The 24,308-nt window shown below is 41.7% G+C and overlaps 2 protein-coding genes and 1 long non-coding RNA gene across 7 annotated transcripts in view; 2 read left to right on the top strand and 1 right to left on the bottom strand.

Moving 5' to 3' along the window:
• Positions 1-21,904, bottom strand: part of LOC112572526 (plexin-A2-like) — a 57,195-nt gene extending 35,291 nt beyond the window's left edge. For 2 of the 5 annotated variants that reach the window (XM_025252244.1, XM_025252248.1), the window contains exon 1: positions 5,621-6,428. The gene's annotated coding sequence lies outside the window, so the exon portion shown is untranslated. Of the gene's footprint in view, positions 1-5,620; positions 6,429-19,863; positions 19,963-21,179; positions 21,267-21,835 lie in introns of those variants that run through there. The other 3 variants (XM_025252247.1, XM_025252245.1, XM_025252246.1) reach the window with 3 other exon arrangements.
• Positions 6,454-8,610, top strand: LOC112572529. The gene is made up of 2 exons (XR_003101020.1): positions 6,454-6,803; positions 7,142-8,610. It is a non-coding gene; the product is annotated as an uncharacterized LOC112572529 (long non-coding RNA).
• Positions 21,905-21,915: 11 nt separating the features above from the next.
• LOC112572209 (plexin A3-like) overlaps positions 21,916-24,308 on the top strand; it is an 87,606-nt gene continuing 85,213 nt past the window's right edge. Inside the window, exon 1 of the mRNA XM_025251781.1 lies at positions 21,916-22,040. The gene's annotated coding sequence lies outside the window, so the exon portion shown is untranslated. The remainder of the gene's footprint in view (positions 22,041-24,308) is intronic.

Below are 24,308 nucleotides of genomic sequence, written 5' to 3'. Positions count from 1 at the left end.
TTCGCCGTTCGTTGTACGTCGTCGACAGTCTCCCCAAGTTCGGTATTCAGGCTGGTTTATGTAGGCATGTACCAGCGTGGACAGGTCTGAGGATTATACTCTGGTACACCTCACAGCCAAATTCACAAAAAAAAAAACAGTGTCCAAGACTCCCTGCGTTTTTAGTGTTTTTTTTTTTTTTTAAATCGTCAGTGGCCCATCTACAATAAATGAGAAATGGTGGTTTGTTTGGCTTTTACAGTCCAGTAAGTAAAATGGTCTTGCTTGGTGTTGTACCCATGGCACTTGACTCTCCAGTCTCATAAGCTATAGCTGAGAACACACGCTACCTGCGACATGCAGTCCATTGCAAACACTCTCATATTACGCCTAGGGTCCTTACCGATGGGTTAAAAAATATCGAACAAACGCTGGCTCCGACAAACAAGAGTTCATGCTGCATACTTGTGTAGCCGTGTGAATGCCACCAAGCACACGAGGGGCATTGTTTATTGACTGTCAGCCGCTTCTTCTGCTGTCCTTAGTGATTAGGACAACGACAAATGACATCATACGATTTCTAATGTAGAGCTGTCGCAAAAACATGACAGACAAATGAATTCCACCATGTCACAAAAGACAAAATGCGACATGTATTGCGAACTTTGAAAACAGACCGTTTCAACATTAAGAATTCCTGTTTACAAATTCACTAAAGAACGTCTATGATAAAAACGACGTACAGCAGAAAAATCAATGAACTATCAAGCTTAAAAAAAAATATAAAAAAAACCAACCCAATCAGAACTGTCAAAGAACTTCTACTGACGTAAGCTTTGTCACATCATTAAGCTCAGCCAGTCTCTAGCTTACTACTGCCGGGGTACGAGGCTGCCATGTGAAAAGAACTGCTTCAAAAACAGCTATGGGGCACAACAGCAAGGAATACTTTAAAGGTAAACAAAGACGACGAGGGACCCTGTAACAAAACCAAGTACTAAACTTGCTGGATCCTCTTACCATCCTCTGTTGGTTGAGAGTATCGACCCACTTCTGCCAGTTATTACTCACATAACACTTGTGCCACCTATTATCCACACAACACCAGTCTCTCATCCGGCTTACTTCCATCACCATTCAAGTCTGCAGCGGTAAAACCACTCCTCAATAAATAAAGAAATCTAGACCAAGACACTTAAAAAACAAAAAAAAGATCGTCCCGGATGGAACCTCTCCTTTCTGCCCAAAGCTTCTTCCTAAAACAGTTGTTTGCACATCTGCTGTCCTGCTAGCAGTCAGCACATCACTCATCACACAGCCTTATGACTAAGCTGCTAAACGGTACGAATGGCATCTTGCTGACTAAGATGGCGGAGATAAAACGACTCTGATTACAACGCAGCATTGGACAGTCAATCACAATATACTGATCATCTCAGGGGCCACCAAGGTAGCTGTGCAACAGTTGTTTCGGTGGTTTGGGAACCGACTGGTCAAGCGTAATCGACTTTATTAGCAGTTTTATCTGACCCATCTCCTCTTTCTATAGGAATCTGTTTTTGGACCAGTCCTTTTGATTATGTATAGCAAATTTCTGTTGACTTATTAACAGTCATGGGGCTTGCAACTAGTCCTTTGCTGACCTCACAGCTGTAGGCCTCAAGCTACCCATCTAACACATGCATCACAGACGTAAGCAGTAGCAAACATAAACTGAACGATAAGACGGAAGCTCTGCTTTTTCAGCCACATCGTTCTATCGTGAGACATCTCCTCTACCATCATCAATAAGAGCGGGAACCCATCTACTGACAAAATACAGCGAGTGTACAACACTGTTTAGTTTAATCCTTGTTACACATCGAGGAGCATAGGCCCGCAACACCATTTCGCCAGCGGACCCGGTTTGGGGCCCCTCAGTTGGGCCCATATGGTTCCCACGTCCTTTGCCTCACTTTCTACTGTTCTTTTCCAAGTCAGCTTTGGTCTCCCAACTTTCCTTTTACTTTGAGGATTCCAGTCAAGTGCCTGCTTTGCAATGGTGTCAGATGGTTTGCACATGGTGTGTCTTATCCAGCCCCATATGCGCTTTTCGATGTCTTGGCTAGTGGCATTCTGGTTGGTTCTTTTCCACAGGCTGCTGTTGGAGATCTCTCAAGGCCTATTATTCCCAGAATATGACATAGGCATCGGTTGGTAAAGGTCTGAAGCTTGTTGTTGTTGTTGGTATTTGTTACTCTCCAGGTTTCAGAACCATACAGCAGGACAACCTTCACATTGGTGTTGAAGATGCGCATCTTACTACGGAGGGATAATGCTCGGGAGTTCCAGATGGGGCGTAGGCTGTTCAAAGCCTTGTTGATGTGGCTTTTGATGTCATCGTCTGCTCCACCGTCCTTGTTGACAATGCTCCGTAGATGCGTGAAGCGGTCTGTTTCCAGGATGTTCTCTCATTGGACTGGGAGTTCCCGCTTGTTGATTCTCATTACTTCGGTCTTCTTTCTGTTGACCTTTAAGCCAGTCTTCTTTGGTTCTTCTGCTAGCTTACACAGTTTGGTTTGTGCATGTTGTTGCCGATAAGAGACTAACGTCATCTGCAAAGTCCAGGTCCTTTAGCTGTTTGGTGAAGGTCCACTGGGTGTTGTTGTCATGGGTTGTTTTGAGCATAATCCAGTCTTTGACCATCAGGAAGATTGTTGGTGATAATATTTAACCCTGTCTTACGCCAGTCTTCATTTCGAAAGGTTTAGCGCAGCGGTTCTCAACCTGTGGGGCGCGACGTGCTTACAAGGGGGGCGCGAAGGTGGTCATTTTTTTAAAGTTTCTTATACCGGTATTAGTGAAATTAGCTTACATTGCTGGCTAAGGGGGGCGCGCGGACGTACCTTTGTTCGTCAGGGGGGCGTCACAAGTAACAAGTTGTGAACCGCTGGTTTAGCGAGTTTGCCGTTGTGAATAACTTGGCAGGACGAGTCTTCGTATAACCCATGAATAACGTTTATGAGCTTAGGTGGAATGTCATAGTGAATCATCAACCTCCAAATCCCTTTCTACAATATCGAATGCCTTTTCGAAGTCCACAAAAGGTATATAGATGGAGGACTTCCACTCAATAGACTGCTCAATGATGATACGGAGGGTGGCAATGTGGTCAGTGCATGACCTATCCTAGCGAAACCCTGCTTGTTCTGGTCTCAATCTCTTGTCTAGTGCCTTCTTTAGTCTCTCCAGAATCACCCTTGATAGGACTTTACTGGGGATGGACACCAGCATGATCCCCGCCAATTGTTGAACTGAGAGAGGTCTCCTTGACCAAGTGGCCTAGTTTCCAGACTGTTGGTACTAGCTCTTGTTCCCAGATCTTGTGTAAGAGGGGTTGTAAAATTGTTGCTGTTGTTTCTGGGTCTGCCTTTGATGCTACTGGGGGAATAACATCCAGGCCTGCTGCGTTGCCACTTTTCATGCCTTTGATAGCTTTGATGATTTCTGTATTAGTGGGAGGGCTGGTGTTGACGTGAAGTTGTTCAGTTGCTGGTGGTATGTCAGGTAAGGATGGTGGACGAGGTCGATTCAGGATCTCTAAGAAGCGGTCTCTTTGTACAACTCTGCAGCATGTCGTATTCTCAAGCCAAGAAAGCATAATCATGTTATGCCGGGATTATACTAGTAGCTTCTGGCTACATATTTTTCATCTCATATAGCATTCTGTTTGATGCGTGCTTCCATTTATGTCAGTGTCGTATTAATCCTTCCCAACTGTAGTTTGAAACCAATGATGGCTATGATGTCTGTTGTGGGTGTGGGTGATCATGTTTTGTGAGACAAAGGGTGGGAGACAGTACTAACATTTCTAAAAGGCTGCCTCCATTAACTTCTATTTATTCCTTATGTCTTAATCTGGTAATGTGTAGCACTGGTCCCATGCTGGGATTCCGCGCTACACAACCGTCATCATCGTTATGTAACAGAAAACAGAAACAAATATAGTAGTTATACAGAAAAGATCTGTGCACTACGTAGAGTTCACTCCTATCGCTTCATAGCACCCTTAATGGGCGTAATTACAATCCAAGAAAGGGAGGTTTCTGCTGTCTCCCTTAGGTTGTAACTACAAATTCCAGGGCACAGATCGACCCCCGGTGAGTAATGCGTAAGTGAACACAAAGTGACTCAAATGGCCGCGGATGTACTACAACAAGGGTTGGGAGGTAGAATTACACCGAGAACCATGTGGTCACCGTTGCTGTACGCTGCTTGTGAGGCTTATTTTCTCTCCCACAAAGATTTGGGTCTTGAATCGACATGCACTTGCTGGAAACCCCCCTTTGATCTAAGGTTTCCAAATATTCAAGGTGAAACAAAAGAAGCGTCTGTCGGCAGCTGTAGGCCCCCATCCCCAGGTACACGAAGAGCAGGCCAGAGATTCGTTCAAGGTTGACAGGTTGGAGCACATCGACGGCATACGATTCAAGTTCCTCAGTTTTAGTCAATGCAGTATTTACTCTTGACATTGCAGAGGCAGCAAATGATCAGACAGAAGCCTGGGATCAGGTCTGCGAAATGTTTCAACTCTCAGGGCCCAATCTCCATCCCGCATCCTCAACCTTTTACATTCACTCAATCCAAACCAAGTTTTCGACCAAATAGCATTGACCTAGAAGCGAACAATGAGGTGATGTGAGTTAAATAAGCATCATCTTTAAGGGACTATGAATGACAAAGAGAAAGAGATGGGGTTGATACCTTGAATCTTGTACCTAACTTTTTAAAGGCACCAGTACTGCTTCTGGTGCGCCTGTCTTTCATCTCAAGCTTGCTTCTTTGCAAGACAAATCCTAGGCCAGATTCACGAGATGAGGCAGGACGGAGACCTGCACGCTGTCTTGGATATTCAGTCTGCTTCAAACTTGTCTCTGTGTGGGCCAGGTGTACGTGCACAAGTTTTGTCCAGAGGTATAGCATCTGAATGTGGTTTGTCCGTCTACCCGTTTAAAGCACACGCCATTGTCTCAATGGTATATCAGGGTTAGCAAATGACCCTAACACCTCCACCTGGTGTTGGTTGTAAGCATTAGGGAAACTCTTCCGGGGTTCGTAAGCTCCACGCGATCGTGGTGGACGTTGCCCCTTCAACCCCCGACTATAAAACGGCGAGGTCTGCAGTGTCGCAATAGGCTTAGTAACGCCGGAACTTTTCACTGTAAAAGAACTGTGATCGAGGTGGCGAGACGGACGCACAGAAGCTAACAGAACGCTCGACAAAGTGAAAAAAAAGAACTTTCCGTAGCTTACCCACGTGGAAGATAAAAAGACATCTCATTAGACAGAACTGTCACAGTTTAAAATAACCGCCAAGTGTCGTGACTAGGGTCAAGGTCATTAGCCGTTGAGAAAGTCCATCGGCACTCGTCGATTAAGGTCAGGGTCAAACACGAGATGGAATATAAGGTGGGGGGGGGGAGGAGGAGAGAGGATGAAAGCTGCGAGAGGTAAAGTAAGTGGGGGGATACACGTGTAGGTAAATAGGGAGGCAGAATGTAAGCCCTCGCTGGCCAGCCCGAGACAGACAATATGATAACGAACCAACATCCCCACACTTCCCCATGAACCACGGTCACCACCACACAGCTCTATCACCTACCGTTCAGCCTTAGGTTGATGGTCTCCGTGAGGAGCTTGCAGACGTGCCTGTCGGTGTTGTAAGGTGTGATCAATCGTAGATGTGCACAGTGCAGCTGTATCAGTACCCTGTGATCAGCTGTAGATGTCGGCTCACCACAAAGCAGTCTGGCACGAGAAGTATCCACGCCTTTTTTTTTTCTTTTTTGCTTTTTCTCTCTTCTCTACCGGCAGAGCCGTAAAGAATGCTGGTCGACTTCAGGGCAGGCAGGCGAGGCTGGGCGGGGGTGGTATAGCACACGGGCAAGAAAAAAACCGACGTTACAGTCCCCACCCCCCCACGGTTCTGACGATCTGCAGACAAGAAGAAGCAAGCGTGGTGAGGATTCCAGTCTCCCGCTCTCGTGCCTCTCCGTGCAAAGCGAGCACACTGGTTGGCGAACAAAGAGAGGAGCGGGCGACGTGTGCACGCGGCACACACACACACGTACAATAGGTGGTCACATGCCGGGCCCCTGGGCTGTAAGCTACGCACAGGCCGCCGTCCTGCCCCTCTGAGCGTGTCGCCCCTTTTAGACAAGACCGCGTCGCCGATGTGCACACACAGTCCCTAGCCCCTGCTCCACGCCGTGTCATCAAGCAGCACGCGTGCAGAAGCTAGCATCATGGGCTGGGTGCAAGACTGCAGCACCCAGTCGCCAGACAGCACGCGCCACGTCTAGCCGAGGCTGCAGCCGCCGCGTGGGAACCGGCAACTCAACGGCAGTGGGAGAGAGCCGCCGCCACCATCACCACCCCTCCTCCCACAAAATCCTCTAGCCCTCACACTCCCTGCTTTCCCCCCAACCACCCCACCCCGTCTCCCTGTCGGACTTTCTCGCAAAGCAAAAAGGTACAAGGCAAGGGCGCAACCTCGAGTCAGGCCGTCTCACTTGCTCGAAAGGTTGGGAGGAAGAGATCGTAAACTCTTGGTGGCAGAGCGCTGCCCGTGCAGTACCCCACCACCTCATTACCACGACACCAGTGTGCCGACTGCCAAACCTCGCCATCATCGACTTCTTCCTCCTGCCCCTTGCACACCAGTGACGATGCGGCGAACCTCTGAAGTAAACTTGCAAGGATCACAAACTGAAAATCGGCGAGTTACACAGCGTGCCACATAGCTCCTGTGAGCGCTTTATCAAAGTGACACCTCTGCATAGCAGGTGAGGTGTAATACAAAGATGGGCAGCTAATCAGGTAAATAGCAAAAACCATCCCCTCCTCCTTCAGGCGCAGAAAGTTGTGCCTGCAAGCCACGGCCTCGTGTTTTCATGCCAGATAAAAGCATTTTATTGCTGATTTGAAAACTATTTCCACTTAGCTATACGTGTGCATGTAGATGTTATGTACTAGTTCTATAGATATACAGGGTTCAGGCAGGGTACAGATTGTACACAGGTGAAGAGGTCCAGGTGCTGTAGTGAATGTACAAAGAGATGAGAATATTCTGACAATGTATAGACTTCAAGGTATTTGTACTTTTTTTTTTTTTTAAAAAAAGGAAGGTTCAGACGGTGTACAGGCTGTACAAAGGAGGTGAAGGCTCCCTTTGCTGAACAGCCCGGCAAGCTGTGTACTGCAGGCTGATCCAGGCACAGCCCCTGGAGTGCACACACCACTGTAAGGGGTGGCGAGGCGGCCAACACAAAGCGGCGGGGAGATGGGCTTATGATTTATGTCTGCCTCAGGCCCCCACTCCAGTCACGTGCTGCAACCCTCTCACCTGACTCAGGCCACAAAACCCTCCCATCGCCATGCAATACGATAGGTCAGACAAGCCAAGAAGCGACTGTAAAAGAGACAAGAACTATTTAACAGCGCTTGATAAGTGATCAAATGGCATCTAACATCACTTGTACAGTGACAAGAACCATTTACAGTAGCAAAACCATCTGTACAGTAATAAAAGTCATCAAACACCACCCGTACAGCAACAAGAGTCACCGTACAATAATATCTAACATGTACTGTAACAAGAGCCATCTAACACCTGTACAATAACAAGAGTCATTGTACAGTAATATCTAACATGTACTGTAACAAGAGCCATCTAACACGCCTGTACACAAGTCATTGTACAGTAACATCTAACAACACATGTACAGTGACAAGAGCCGTCTAACAACACCTGTACAGCAGCATCCAATAACCTTTATATCGTCTGGCCACCTATAGTGTGTATGGGTTACCGAGCTAATGCACATGAATCTGGTGATACACTTTCTTTCTGCCCAAATCTGCACAACTGTAGTGCTGTAAACACCTGGGCCTATCCTATACCATCCATCTGCTGACAGAGACCACTGATGTATTCCGATAACTACTCAGAAGATGCGGGTGGCAACAGTGTTTATTGTGTTCAGCAACAGTGCACACTCCTGTCCACCATAAGCAACACTAGTACATACTAAGTATATTCCATTTTTACATATACAGTATATATTATACACTTGCATACATACGCATTCAGACAGGAGTATATGTATTCACAAATATATGCACACATACACTACACATTACACACATATACACCTACACATTCCTAACACATGAAAACCTCATACCTATGCAACGATATATTCACACTCAAGGATCTAGTAGCCTTCAACTTTCGCGATTTCGGTGGGTTTTTTTTTCTCTCTCTCTCACACACACGATTGCAGAGGGCAAAATAGTTATGTATGATTGTTTTAACAGATGTAGAACGTTTTATGTTTTTTGTGTTCCTAGATATTTACAGCTAAGCATTGGTAAACAGCAAAGTTTGCTATAATTTGGAAACAGCTAAATTAGTACATGTAATGACTAAATTTGACTAGCTTTTCCGCTAATGCCACCCATTTCTTCAGACATAGAAATAATACACTGGAATACTTTATGTCCCTTTTGTAAAAATGAAAAAGATGATGAAATAAATTTTGTACTGAACTGCTCATATTTCGAAGATTTAATAAAACGATTTCATTCCTCCTTCAGGCGCTTTGTCTCTTTCCTTGTTGTCCTCAACTATTAAAGAAACTGTCGGAATTTTGCTTACATTTCTATAATATATATTATAAGGGGTTTCGCAAGAGTACCAACGTCAGTAAATAATAATAGAATAAATGATTTGAATAGCGCACACTCGTAAGTAGCATGCTCTTAGCGCTTACAACAAAAATGACACATGGACACCATGAATAGCATAGGTGGCTATACTGTCACCATTACAGTGAGGATTGGCTGTTCATAGGTTCAGATCTCGTCGCGGGCACGCTAGTTCTTTCTCTGCATGTGGCATTTGTTTACAGGGCTGGCTGCCTTGTCGTAATATAGCCTTATCGGCGTAAAACACTATTCCCCCCCCCCCCCACTGCCTTACACCAAGGGCTTTAAGTATGTCACCAAAGTCCTGCAAATTTTTTTTACCGTCCCTCTTCAGCACCCACGTGCAGGTATGTCAGCAAAAGTAGGAAACTTTCATCACATGGAGTTGGTGAAGAGAAAACTGCAGATTCCAAAGCAGCGAGAGCTGGTGGGCAGGCAGGAGGTGGCTTCTGCACGTGCCTCAGGGTTAGGAGTGAGCAGCGTGCAGTGCCGCCCGCCACAGCCTGATAGCCGCCTGCCGCGGTGCGATGCCTTTTGCACGCTTCCTGATTCTTTTCACATACCAACTGCTATCTCCGAGGGCAGCCAATAAAAATTTCAAACTTTTCCCCAAAGCTAGGGACTTACCTCCAGGGCAAATATGATGCACATAGGCATGGAGGAGGCCAGCAGCCATCATCTCAATAACGCGCGTGGAGTGCCAGTCAAGCATCATCAAAGCGAAGCTGCCGCCGCTCGGAGCCGACGAAGTTTAAAAAAAAAAAAATTAGACGCGGCGGCGCTTTGATCACCAACAGGAGCGGGTCTAAGTTGAGGCAGACCGCCCGAAACAAATTACTCAACCGTTCAGCACCCCCCCCCCCAACCTCACCCCACCCATACGGCGGTTTTGACTAGCGTGAACACGAACTGGCTGAAGCCCTGCATATGAGGCGCCAAGAGGGGAATTTTCTCTTTATAGCTATACAATACATTTTACACTTACAGAATCCATTCTATAGCTATACAATGCAATTCTTTAAGTATAGAATGCATTCTATAGCTAGAGAGAGAGAGAAAAACTTCGTAAAAACCAAATTTCATTTATATTATACTCAGAAGTTGCTATCCAATTCATTTGATATATACAGTTCCATTCGTGTAGCTACACAATGCATTCTAGCTTTACATTTCCATTGTTTACTTATAGAATGAATTCTCGAGTTGAAATGTATACGGAACGAGGCTGGCTCATTTGCATATGGGACAAGAAGGTAAAAAATCAGCCAATCAGTGCCCTGGAAACATGGTCTTACATTCTTGTGTGTATTTATTTATGTGCTAGACATCTTGGCCGGCAAGTCGTCTGCTATAAGGTCTTAGAGAAATCGCAAAAAAAGTCAACCAGCTCCGTAACTGAGACAGTTCGAGCCCTGTTTGAGACTGTTTTTGGCTTACTAAATAGCAATCAGTATTCACATGTACCTCAAATTAAAATATACAAAGTACTTCATCAGAGTCACGAAGCTGTCGTTCAGCCATAATAGCAAGCACAACAGGAAAGCTGATGTGTGCTCAGTCATCAGGGGAACCAACTACTTGTCATTTATGAAAGAGTTTCTGTCGGTTTAGTTTAATGAAGGTGATATGCTTTTAAATGCATGTGATTGTTCGGATCAAAATATATTCACAGCGTTATAACGGCCGACTCTCTGTAACTATCTAGCCCGTGCATACAGAAGAACGCAAGACCATGTTTCGATGCACTGATTGGTTGAGCTTTGACCTTCTTGTCCCATATGCAAATGAGCCAGCCTCATTCCGTGTACATTTCAACTCTAGAACTCATTCTATAAGTAAACAATGGAAATGTAAAGCTAGAATGCATTGTGTAGCTACACAATGGAACTGTATGTATCAAATGAATTGGATAGCAACTTCTGACCATAATATAAATGAAATTGGTTTTTACCGAGTTGTTCTCTCTAGCTCTAGCTACAGAATGAATTCTATACTTCTAAGAATTGTATAAATATAAATAATGCATGTTATAGCTATAGAATGCATTATATAAGTATACAATGCATTGTATAGCTATAGGGAGAAAATAAGAGAAAATTCCTCTCTTGGCGCCCCATACGTACGCACACGAAAAGGACGGTAAGCAATACCACATTGTATGCAAGAGCGCGAATGACTGAGAACAGTGGATTATTACAAGTGCTGATTACAAAATCCTTCACAACTTTCCGACTACCAAATCCTAAACAACACTGTGATTAGAACAGCCTACACACCAGAGACTGGTAACCAAGGTTAGGTGGATTATGCCCAACCCAAAACATCCTCTGCACTCCAACCTTCTGCATGTAAGGAGCATCTTCAGCTGTACACTTAGTGCATAATTTAGCCTTTTAGGTGATTCTTTGCTGTGGCAGCACTCGCAATTAAGAGGTTAACCCATGAATGTGTTCGGTTGTCTAGAATGTGTGAGAGCGTGCGAGAGAATGAATGTGTATACTGATCAGATGCCACTTCCGGACTCTTTATACATAACAGCAAGGAAATATTCTGACGATAAACGTTGACATGACCTCGTCAATAAAGCAGTGTGGCGATGTAGGAGTGAAGGCGTTTAACAGCCTTGCCAGTCCGCACCATTTATCCAAGAATAAATAGAATTTTGCAGAAGTACTCTTTTTTGTTTACAGGAAGGTCGCACACAATATTTGGTAAGTATATTTTGCTCTGGATCACCATCGTTTTGTCGCTAGTGACTCCAAATGAAAACGATGACATCACGGGGTAGGGGGGTAGTCTCCCTCCTTGTGTGTGTGAGAGACAGAGACACTCGAGACCTTTCAATACTACTGATTTTGCCATTATGCCATGGGGGAGATTCAAGCATATAGTATCCAAGCAAAGTAAAACAACACATTAAAACCAACATATACGAATAAACATCTTCATCACGTTCTAATCCGAGAATATATCAATGACATCAAGGCATTAGCGATTTCTCTTCTCTGGTAGACGCGTGAAAACGAATAGGTGTCTGTATACAAGTCTGTAGGTCATCGGAGGAAACATGCACAACGCATTTCGATGACTAATGTTGCAAATACTTCTATCTACACCGTTTGCACCTTAGTTTCGGGTGACTGTAGAGTCGTCAACTGCAAGTCCTAGGTCAGTCAGGAGAAACCATTAAAGTGATCAACTGATGACAATTAGCCGTTGTCAGTAGGGCTAGTTTTTCTCATCAAGTACATTGAAACAATTTTTGTTGGTGGGGGAATAGGGGGTGACTTCACAAGAAACTTGAGCGTGGACCTCTTCCCACAGCTTATCTGTTTGGCAGGCAGCTGCTGGGCTCCATGGCACCGGTGGTGGGACGGCAAGATCACTCATGCGTGACTAATCGCCGCGGGTTGACGGGTAGAGCAGACTGCGCCTGCCCCCTCCCCCCAGCACGCCGCTCCCACAGACATAAAAGAACACCGTTCCCATTCGCCAGCTCTCCAAGGCCAGGCAATCCAAATTGGATCTGGTGCCGCCGGCTTTGTTGTGGGGTTTACAGCCCCCGCTAACGGCCTCTTTACATTCCTTTAATGGCAGTGCTTATGTAAATGACAATAACAGCCTGAAACAGCTGTTAAAGGGGAAGGGGGTACAAAATAATACATCTGGACTAGTAACCATCAGTTCTTGTTGCTGAGGACTAGAAATCAGGCCCTCTGCTTGGTTTGGTCAATCAACAGCTGCTATTCTACGACCTGTTCATAAAATGTGACTGAAATATGAGTGTTTACCGATGTAATGTAACCACTCAAACAAGCTCATGAGATTATGCTTGCTCAACCACATCTCAATCGACGTCGAAACACTTTGCATGAGTTAGAAATCAGAGGAATCGGGTCTCATTCGTCACCCGAGATCACGTTCAGGTTATCAAAGAAGACCATCTGCTTCCCCTCGCATCAAAGCACCTGGCATGATAAAGAAGACATTTTCCATCTGTTCTTTACGGGCCGAATTCTTGTCGCACTATGAAGCCACTAAGCAGCTGCCGGTCAAGCCTTAGTCTTTGATGATTCCAGTCAGTAATTGCGGCCCATCCAGCCGGCCAATCCCCCAGTTAAGTTATGGACTGCTCTACCTGTGCCTCCAGCTTGCTGGAAGATTGCTATTTATAGCGGTTAAAATTTCGATCTTATAAATTCAAATTCTGCGATGTAACAAATCCAACAGACGCATATGACGACGTAGAACTGTATTAAATAAAGTTTAATCTTCATGACTTTCTAGAAATGGAAAATGAATTTACAGGCGACCTCGAAACTTCGAATAGGATCCACAATGTTTTATCAACCCAAGCCTCTACCTAGAACATGTTTTTATACGACAGGCTTGTATCAAAGAAATTGTGCGCGCGTCGATATTACACTCATTTTCCCAGCAGATAACATGTCAGATTATTATTTTTAAAAGCGACGAGCACTGCTTGATCAGGCACACAGACAAGACTTTTTTGTAGATTTCCCAACGTTACTGCCTTCATTAATGATAACATAATACAACTTGCTCTTGAAACCAATATTAATATGGAAAAACTATCCTGATAATGTCCACGTAAAATTTTATTTTATGTTTCTCTTTCTCATACTGTGAAGGAAAGTAAGTAAACATCAACATGGCCTTAGATTCAACAACATTACCCAACACAATAGTCTAGATTAAACGAGAATGCTATAACAGTGTGCAGTGATGCAAATATATGTATTATGATTTTGAATACTATGAATGTAGTAATGAAAGTGGAAAGCGCATTTCCCTGTGTGGGTATGAGCTCAACGCACACAAAAGACTACATACAAACTGACAGTCAGCCAGATATAAAACGTCAGCAAACAGATGACACCATTGTAAAAAGATAAGCTAAGTACATAACTCAAGATGAAGAACTGGGGAGCAACAGGAAAAGTATTCTCGATTAGGCAGGATATTATGAGACAGGTTTTCAGGCCAAATTTTAAAGTTTTGAGCGTAGACTCAGTTCAAAGAGACAGGGGCACCTGACAAGTTTCTCTTGTCTAATGACTTTTTGTTTATCAAAATACCTTGTATCATGGTCAGATGTCATAGCATGCCTGTTTTTGAAGCAAAAGTTGTGTAGCTGCATCGGCACATTTGTGGACAGGCCAATCCGCACAAGTTAAACAAGCGACTGAGAAAGTTTGCATGTCATCTTTTTAATAAAAATTAAAGAAGATTCTAGAAGGGATAATGAGGTAACACCAGCAAGGTCTTCACTTGCTATTGAGACACAAACAAATGTCCAGGAGAGGTGCTGTACCTTCCCAGCGAGGTTCAGTCACAATTTTTACTATCTTGTATTGTTGGAAATTATTCAAAATTTTTATCATACTGGAAATTGGTTTGTAATTTTAATTGGAATTTGAGTCAAAAAAAAGAATCTTTTGTAACAACTTCTGTTTAATCTATTGTAAAATTGTAAGTATGGTTTTTGGTTCGCCAGGGACAAGCAATACACATGAAAACTCAAGCTTCATTAACTACACAGACGGACTGACAGCCACCACAGTAAAACTTGACATCCTAGCCCTCTAGATACCACATTTCTTTCCTGATGTGAGATTGGTTCCAAAGCAACAATGTTGACCTCTTGAAAAAACCTGTGTCAGGATGTTGAGTCTAAGATTTGTCATGTGTCTGAAGCAACTACCTTTAATTTACTCAGCAGAGATGTGTTCATGAACCTTTAATGACTGTGTTTACTTCACGAGTACATGTTCACAAACAAATATTTTTCCTCCTCCAATTCTGGCTGTTTATTTCAGAAGGAAACTCAGGACAAGTTTATCACTGATCTCACTGTTTGTTGCTCAGATTTTTGGTAACTTTAGTCTGTATAATTGATGTGCATTGAGAATTCTTGTGAACGCAGAATTAACACGATAGAAATTACCATTCTTTTATGTGCAGGAGACTGGATTTTATTTCTGGTTCAGTTTGGTAAGTTATATTCTTCCTTTCTGATTATACCTATCCTTGATACCTTGTCTATGCGAGTATTATTCAATATAAACCATTTCCTCTTCCATGCACACACCCAACAGTCAGTTCCCTAAAACAATGATCTAGGTGAGAAGGTGATATAAAACAGATGCTGTCGAAGAATAGGAGTGTGTCTGAGCAAAATTCAAGACCTTAATAATGATGATGATGATCATAACATTTATACGGCGCCTTTCTCCAACATTAGTGGAGAATAAGATGTACGAGAGTCATCTTCAACCAGTTAGAAAAAGGGAGATCACCCCCAATGGACGACCACAGACTAAATCTAATCGTTTGTCATTCAATCGTTTCGTCAAAGCATCCGAGCAAAGAGGACGAAGTAGGACTAGAGCATTACATAGCTGAAACAAGTGTTTACAAAGTACAAATTACAAACCGCGAAGTGGCAGGATATGGAGACGGTTACGAACACTTCGATCTCATCCGTCCATTCTTAGGAGACAGGCAGAATCCAGACAATCCAGCTTACAGAAGAACTAAAGGAGGAGGATCTACAAATTCATAATGATAAAACTTAGTACTTAAGTGGTTGCTATATTTTGTGGCAGATGTTCTGTTTCTTTGCATGCTTTCTCGGTTTCTCTCTCTCTCTCGTATGTTCGTCTGCGTGCGCACGTGTCTGTGTCTGTTTTTGTGTAATATGCAAATCCACACCGTTTGTTCGATCCTAACCAAATGTGTTCATTACTCCTTTGCTCACAAGCATCTTTATTTCAGATTTTTTTCCGAGCCATTAAGATGCATTACCGGTGGCGTCATCACAGAGTAATATCTGAATCAAATATCAAACTATAAGATTTGTGGTCACTGACATCAGAGTACTTTCATAGGACACCCTATAAAAATAACACGTGTATGAGAGAAAGACTTTTAAATATCTGACTTTTCAAGGAACGATCGATGCAGACAAGTGGGACCAGCAGCAGTACTTAATTACAGTTCGATCCTTCACATTTGCCATTTCTTCATCTGCCCACTTCGCCGTGATCTCCCCTCCAAAGTATCATGAAGTATGGTTTTAGATCATGTCGTGCTGGGTCACAAATCAGACAAGTTAACGCCGCTTCACTGTTGCGAAAATGAGTTCCTGGTGTCTTGCGACATGGCGAACGTACTCCCTACAGTCTCTGGTTTTGCGCTTGTATAAAATTTCACGCAGCCTCCTCAGGCATTTGGTTTCTCCTGAGTCTATGTGTCACATCCGTGCAGCAGAACACGAATTATGAGGGACTGTAGAACTTGTACTTGCTGATAAATCTCATATCCTGTTGCTTCATCAGACCCTATCCAGACAGGCGATTGGTATCATTGCTGTTGCGACACTAATGCGATTTTTTTATTTTTAAATACTTAAAGCTATTCACCTCCCCAAGCTGAACTCTGTTTATACTGATCACCGCCGCTCCCGTACTTCATCAAACGACCGCCCACCACTGTATCATGTAACTTCTGAGATTGATGTGGAGATGACTGACCAGAAACTGGTTTGCAGCTACATTTCGTTAACCTTTAATACTTTAAACCCAAATAATCACAACCTCAACATATAAAGCAAGAACACATTTCAAGGCTTCCTTCATTTTGCTCCTGCTGATGCTACTCTTGCCATAGTAGTTTCGCATTCAATGCCTTTTGTACTGAAGCTAGCAATTTCTACAGAGCAGCATGTTTCAGATGTTCAGCCGTTTGGAATGACTACAGCGCCCAACAGCTGGAGGCACCCCGTGTGCTCACGTGGGGCAGCCAGTTCATTAAGTTCCGGGATCTCATAAGAGTACCCTGATCAATGTAAGGGACACCACTGATGGATATCTCTGGAATGCTTGCAGACGAATTTTTCCGAGTTCTAGAGCGATACCAATAGTCGAATTCGCGTGAAGTTAAACTAACAATATGACAATGTGAGGGTATGTGTGTGTGGCAGGGGATAACTGATGTTTTACGATGAGCCAGCAACTAAGACTATACCACGGCAAGGCAGCAAGCGACGAAAATCAGACGATGCGAGCTCTCGTCAACACGGAAGTACAAAAAGTATGGCCGTGGAGGGCGAAAACACTTATGATAATAATTGAGAATCTATATTAACTCAATATCTCAAAAGCGGACTTTTTGCGCTGAACAAGATCACTAAACAGTCAAGAAGATGTAGAACAATGCGAGGACTCGCTGCGTTCCGGGCGATCACTGTAGATTTCACGGTAAAGGCACCAGAGAATAAGGATTGGTGACATCAACAGAATACTGAAAAGATATTAAGAAATCTTGAAAATATGAAGAAATGTCATATGAAACTGCAAAAGGGTGATCGTCACTTTATTCACCGCAGCTCAAGGTCGCTGCCGAAGCGAGTGAAGCACGGCGGAGTGGACCCCAGCCATTAGATCCCAACAATTTGGACTTAAAAATATATACAGTGCAACTTCAAACCAAAACAGAAAAAAATACGCAACAGAAGCACATGTAAACATATAGGTCTAACATTTTTATCCAAATTAAAACCGATCACTAAAACGTAAAGCAAAATCAATAGCAGCCGATTCCCTCAGCCTGTTATGCGAAGGGACAGAACTCTCCATTTTCTAAAACGAAAGAAAAAAGTAATAGAGTAACATTATTATAAACATCCTATTGGCATTTACAGTTAAGCACGTTTGGAATATTAGGTGTCAAATGGCTCATCGAGAGTTGACAGCCTACGACTTAGAGAAAGAACTGGTCTAAAAGACCGCCAGAGGTCCCGAGATATACGTCCGTGGGCACAAAAATCGCAGTCCGCAGACCCGCTTTCATATATTTTTTCATATATCAACTGCTTCTGAGTATCACATACAAAATATCAACCATCTGTTTCCATTCACATTTTGATGAACAGTGTCTCTTAACCTTGACTCTCTCGCGGCCCTTACATGTAAACGATTCTGCTAAACCGAATCTGAATAGTAAACGATTACCTATCGTCTTATATAGCTCCCGCCCTGGTAACACACAGAGCGAAGGTGAAAGATTATTCACCACCGTATTCCCCACACGTACATGCCTATCTGTCGATTAAATGGGACAGAATGTGTCCACCAAGTGAAAAATCTCCTCCTCCTCCGTGTTAATAATAATAAATCAGGGGAAGTAATTAAAATCAATGGACTGTATCTGCTTAAAGTTTCGTCCCTTTGATCATTTGTCATCAACACCATCGCAAATTAAAATGTGGAATAAGAACCATATCAAAATTAACTTCAACCTATGGCGTGAAAGGTGTCAAAATATAGCATTTACTCCAATTCTGTATTTATGATGAAACAGATAAACCAAGAAAAACATAAGACACTATAAGTTATGGGATGAAATCAAAGTAGACTTCAATGAAAGTGAAGCATATTTCAATCGCACATCAAGAATCACATTTACAAAATGTTTGATATATATTAATGGAACTAAAATAAGCATAATTAATTCAGTTTATAATCAATAGCAACAAAATAATGCACTCTAATGGTCTCACTTATCCAAATGAGGAGTGTGATGCCAGAGCTAGTTAATATCTACAAAATACCAGCAATGATTTCTGGAGGTTATGCTTATAATACTGACAGCTATGGTAACAAGAATTTAGTTGTTCCCATCTGCAGAATCTATTGCTCAATACTAGATACCATTAAGGGGACAAGTAAAATGGAAAAAAAAAAAAAAAAAAATGAAATGTAGTAGAAGATTTTTGTGAATACCTCCAATGCTAGATCACACGTCAGAGTTTAGTTCAGCATTTTATACCACAATTGCCCACCTACTGATTCAAAGATTCATCAGCCAACAAAAATTTTCTCATACTTTTGAGTGAAAATAATAAAAAAAATGGGGCAATTAAACATAAATTTGAGAACTAGAGATCATGTCGCTTTTAATGTTAGGGATGGCTCTAAAGTCTGTAGTATGCAGGTTTCTGTGACCATATATGTGGTTCTTAATCCTTGTGTCCACAGCATCTTCTGTGCATCTAGAGCCAACACCCAAGACATGCCATTGTCCTCAAAGAAGTGTCACCTTTGACCTCTGTAATCTGTGACTATTCTGTTGGCTCCAAATGTTTAACAAGGCTGTAGACTGCACATATGCTGATGACATTCATACTGTTTTTGACATGACTAGCTACACTAACAGGGCTTGCAATCAACTCCTTGCTTTTGAGACCAGCTGTGTGTTTTTCTTTCTTTTTTTTTTGGTACAGCGCTTTGAGCCTACCTTTGCTGGTTGGGAAAAAGCGCTATATAAATCAACTTTATCATTATTATTATTATTAAATGAATTATGTAGTGTGCTCACCAAATGCGATTCTTCTTTGGTGTACAGAAAAGCGAGTTTAGTCAAATGTTAAGTTACACATTTTGCCACAAAAACAAAATTCAATGACTCTCATATTATGATGGAAATGAAGATATGATTTACTTTTTTTTTTTTTTTTTAAAAAAATATCAGTGAGAATGTTCTGCTAGTTTGATCTCTGTGATAATTGATACAGTAAATGATCTTTTCCTTAATTTGTGCATTTTTCAAATGTCCAGATGATGTCCACATGCTGGTTCCATAATTTGATGAAGTAAAAACCTGAGATGTGATTACTTAAACTTATTATAAGCAGATGCTATGATTTTTCATGTCTAACAAGGGTAGAAACAATTTAATATATGCCATTATTATTGGTTTTAGTTGGACAAAGCTTCCACCTGGAGGTGATTTTGCAACGGAGATTATCCCAAGATAAGATCTGAACCCAGGGCTCTCACTGTAGTTGTGATAAGCGAATGTCTTAACCATTACACTACTGGGTGCCGTAAATAAGCTTTTATATAAATTGAGTGTTGAGAGTTGCATACTGAAAAGAAAAGGTACAATATTTTAAGGTATTGTGTTTTAACTCCATTGATGTTAATGAAATGCTTGCTAAATATATATATACTCTTCAAGGTACCTTCTACACATCAGATTCAGCAAGAAACAGAGTGTATGAATGTATAAAGTGTAAATGAAAGGTGAGTCCATACTGACTGAACAACTTACTGTTTTCGTTTTTACTTGATCACTTGATACAGGAGAACAAGAGCAGACCCCCTTGAGATGTGCTGGAAGGGAAGTAACTCTTGAGGGCTACCTTATGACCTAAGGAAGAGTAGCAGGACAAGTGAATAAGTAACAATTCTTACACCTTACATTTTACAGAAGGGCAATGAATTGCACAGATGAAAGAGAAACTAGAGTTTTTAAAAATTTCTCTTTATCACTGATGCATTTACAGGTCTGGCTTTGTGTTCATCTGAACACACAGGTACACTCTCAGGTGCATTTAACATTACTAAGAAAATTTAAACCTAAATTCTAAATCCTGCATGGCACTAAACTTTCACATTCCAATGCTGTCAGACCGAAACATACAACTAATAAAGAATGTTAAATCAATGATAATATAAATAAATATTATAATAATAAATAATAAGAAAAAACACAAAATTTTAACCAGATTCTGAGGAAGCAACTAGCCAAGACACACAAAAGTAAATCACAAAACAGCAAAAAATTTTAAAATGTGCCCTTTCTGGTAAATCAAACCACTCTATTTGCGAAATATTAAACTTAATTTCAAAGAGTAATCTGTAGAATACTCAGAAGTTTCAGTCCAGTATCATGACCATCAAGAAAGTGCCAACTGAAAGTGAAATAAAACTTGCCTGATATTGTTAGGGGTGGGTAGTAGAAAACCCTAACACAAAACTGTAAGTTAATATTTACATTTTGAATATATTTCTATTTCTTTGGGAATTTTAAACCCTAAAAAGAATTGTCTGAAGCGTGTTGTTACTTAAAACTGACAATTACTAGACTGAAAGCATAATTTATAAACTTCTTTTATACTAAATATAAAGTGACCAGAATTTTTTGGTCCAATCGGGGGACATGGATGGGGGAAGGAGTGCTAAACGGGGACATGTTTCTGAGTGGGGACAGTTGTTGGAAAAAGGGGACTATTCCCAGAAAATCTCCAGACCTTACTGACATTACCTAGATCAAGGGAAATAACTGATGATTCTGGTGCCTTCATAGCTTACAATGTTGACCAGTTCAAGATCAAGATTTTTAAAAAAAATTTGCAAAAGTTATAACTCATTTTCATTGAAGTTACAACTTCCAGAACTGAATAACTGGGAATAGCTTGAATAAGGCAAAGTTCAGCAATACTAGATTAAGCGTGTTTTTTAAGATAAGACCATTTATCCCTGAGGGCAATCAGATGCAGGTCTGTATAGAAGCACAAGAAAGCAGCAATACTACAACACTCTCATATTCGATTCATCAAACAGACTCATGCAGTCATGACCTACATTCATGTGTACACAGTATCGTTCAGAAGTCGCAGAAGTCGCGCGGCCTCAATGTGTTGGTCCTGCATGAGCACATACAATCGGAGGCTGATGGAAGTTGACATGACCAGAAGGAGGTTGATTTTAGACGTACAATCGAGTTGTTTTTTTTATAAATTATTTACCTGTGTTTTGCTATGAGACACCACTTGCCTTATCCTGTAACTAGCCTTTGTTCTGTTTTGTTTTTGTCTCGTAAACAAGCATACTTCCCAAGCTATAAACTGCCCACGAGGAATAATAAAGTTGGTCCTTTGTCATTTTATAATTCTTTAGTGTTAGTTTCTACTAGATAAAATTAAAAAAATTTAAAAAGGTTCTTGATGTTTACTCTCATGAACGCGGTATGTTTAAAATGCTGTCTTTACAATGATTTTATTATTTTTGTCTAACTAAGTGATTCTTATAAAAAAAATTTTTGAACTTTATACGAGGTTTAACAACGTTTGCTGTTCACTGAATGAAAGTGTCGACCTCATTCTTCGTCACCAACATAATTATTAATGTAATCAGTAATGAGGGCATTTGTCTTACCACAGCTAACCTGGTCTACGTAATATTAAATATCTTATAACGCACTAAAAATAAAAATGTTTCATTATGAGATTAGGACCTACCTATGTGAACAAACTCTGGCCTAACAAAGAGCCTCAGATCAACAAACCCGCCGCACGCTTCTTCCGCCGAGCTTTGCGCATGCGTGTTGGAGTAGCTGACGCCAAAGGGTGCGCAGAGATTCAGTTGCATGCTAGAGTCCGTGGAGTGTATCTCAAGGAAAATTATTGTGTTTACAAGTTGTGGTAAAAGTTTTTCCTGTTGTTGGTAAGTACGCTGTTTCTTGATCATATATCTTTTGAAATACAGAGCTTTCGTGATACTGTATACTGTAGGTAGTATGGTTTGAAGGAATATGTTTTGATTAGAAGGAAAGTGGTGGAACACGTACTGCCTAGCTGCTTCCTAGTCTCGCCGGGCTTTACTGCGAGCAGTTCCCCCTCTTCCCCAGTGTTGGCAGAGCACAACGAACAGGCAGGGCGTTTCCGGTCTTTTGAGATGCAAATTTCGTCTGCTTGTTTGTTATTCGTTTATCTATCAACTTGTGAAGGCAGGATCGCCATTGTTGAGGCCATATTTCAATGTATTGGATACCCAACTTGGGGTAAAAAAGACTTCAGAGAGGTAGGTAGGGCCTTAGACATGTTGGCTAGATCACAGCAGTCGGGCGGGACCCGTGTTAGTAAGAAAACTTGATGGTGTCACATTTCGTACAGCCAAGGACAGTTATGCATTCACAGTGAAGTCCATATCGGAACAAACAGAAACATCGAAGAAACGTTGCCATCGATAGTCATTAGGCCTGAAACTTGCACGTTTAGTGTTTCATTCCCACTGTCATTAAGTCAGGACATCCATCAGGCGTTTTAAACAACAAAATGTGTGGTTAAAAAAAATAACTTAAATAGAGTGGTACTCGATTTGCTAGTTCATGACAACGAGATGCATTTAGTACACTACTGATGTAAAGCACAAGCCAGTTTTCTGCCCTCGTTTTCCTCATTAGCTTATCAGGTTCCAAAGTTTTGTAAAAGAGGAGTAAATAAGGCTCTTGGTTAGAAAGAACTAGAAAACCAGATCAAAGGATTGAGAAATGTGTATTGCGATGAGCAATACATATTAGATAACCTGCTGTTTTCACAGAAATCTGTATCAGTGTATATAAGTGTCCCATAATTTCTGTATCAGTTTCTTAAAAAAAGGAAAGAAGTAATTATTAATACAGCAACAACCAACAATAGCAATACACCAACCACAAATGTAAATCATCAAGTAAACCTTAAATTCAGGACAACTTAGCATTCTCTAGATGATTTGGTCTTCAAGCAAGGCCCAAGTTGTAGGCAAATTTGCCATCCTGAACATGATAAACTGTGATGTTGACACCTTTGCTGAAAACATAAAAGGTACTACATTCAACAGCCAAAGAATTTCTAGAGAGGCAGACTAACAAGGAACAGCCCTTTTGTTATTCTAGAATTCTGTGACAAAAAAATGGGGCCTTGAAGATTAAAGGGAAAGAGTAACCCAGAACCAGCTTCCAAGTACAAAGCTGAGAATTGCAACATCACAAAATGGATGACTGGAGCTTAGGAAAGCTGGACTGAAGACCAGTACTGGACCACAGATAAGGGAAAAGTGGGAGGTGGCAGCACAAAGGCTTACCAACTTGAAGACCCTCACCAAGACAGGTTAGCACAAGACTTCAGCATCAAAGACAGCAGTTGCTAGCTTCTTATAGATATTACTGGTATACTAAACTGATGAACTAATTATCACAGCAACCTGTACAACTGAAAGATCTTACCAACTGACTGTACAACTGCAAGACCTTACCAACAGACATTCAGACAGGAACACAGGAAGAACTGACTTGCAAACATAAGGTGGAACTGGTCATTCCATACAAGTCTTGGTGACCACCACCCAAGATAGACCTAAGTAGCAAGCCTTTTGAGTTACTGCATCTATTCAGTTGTTTTCTTTGATGACCATCATGACCATTTACCATGCGGTAACCCAGGGATGAATGAATGAAAACTCAAAAGAGGTGGTGAGTGTTAATTTACTGGGAATAATATAGGGTTAATTAAGTGTCTAAATTGGAATTTTCAAAACTAATCACTAATCAGAATTTTAAATTTGTAAACACGATATTAAATAAATTAACTACTACCAACTTCACATCTGGCTGTTGTGGTCTTTACCTTTGTAAGCTCAAATTCACAACAGAAGGCCACTGGTTCCAGGTCATGGTGATTATAAAATTATCTCTGCCAATTCATTTCTGATGCGACCCTGATTTATCACAGAATTACTAACTTATCTAAAGTAAATGTGGCAGAATAGGGGTCATAATATTAGACATTAAACTACTTACACTTCAAACTTTACAGTGTATGAACTTTTTATACACTTAATACTGACCACAAGTATGTTAAAGATATAAAGTAAATATTTTAAGATAAAAAATTTGCATGATACATAAAACTCATACTGTTAATTTCAATGGAGTTTCCAGCTCAGAATCTTGCC

This window comes from Pomacea canaliculata, linkage group LG9 (assembly GCF_003073045.1).
Source record: "Pomacea canaliculata isolate SZHN2017 linkage group LG9, ASM307304v1, whole genome shotgun sequence".
In the NCBI taxonomy this organism is placed as follows: Eukaryota; Metazoa; Mollusca; class Gastropoda; order Architaenioglossa; family Ampullariidae; genus Pomacea; species Pomacea canaliculata.
Note: the sequence above shows the minus strand (reverse complement) of the source record. Positions and strands in the feature narration are given on the sequence as shown.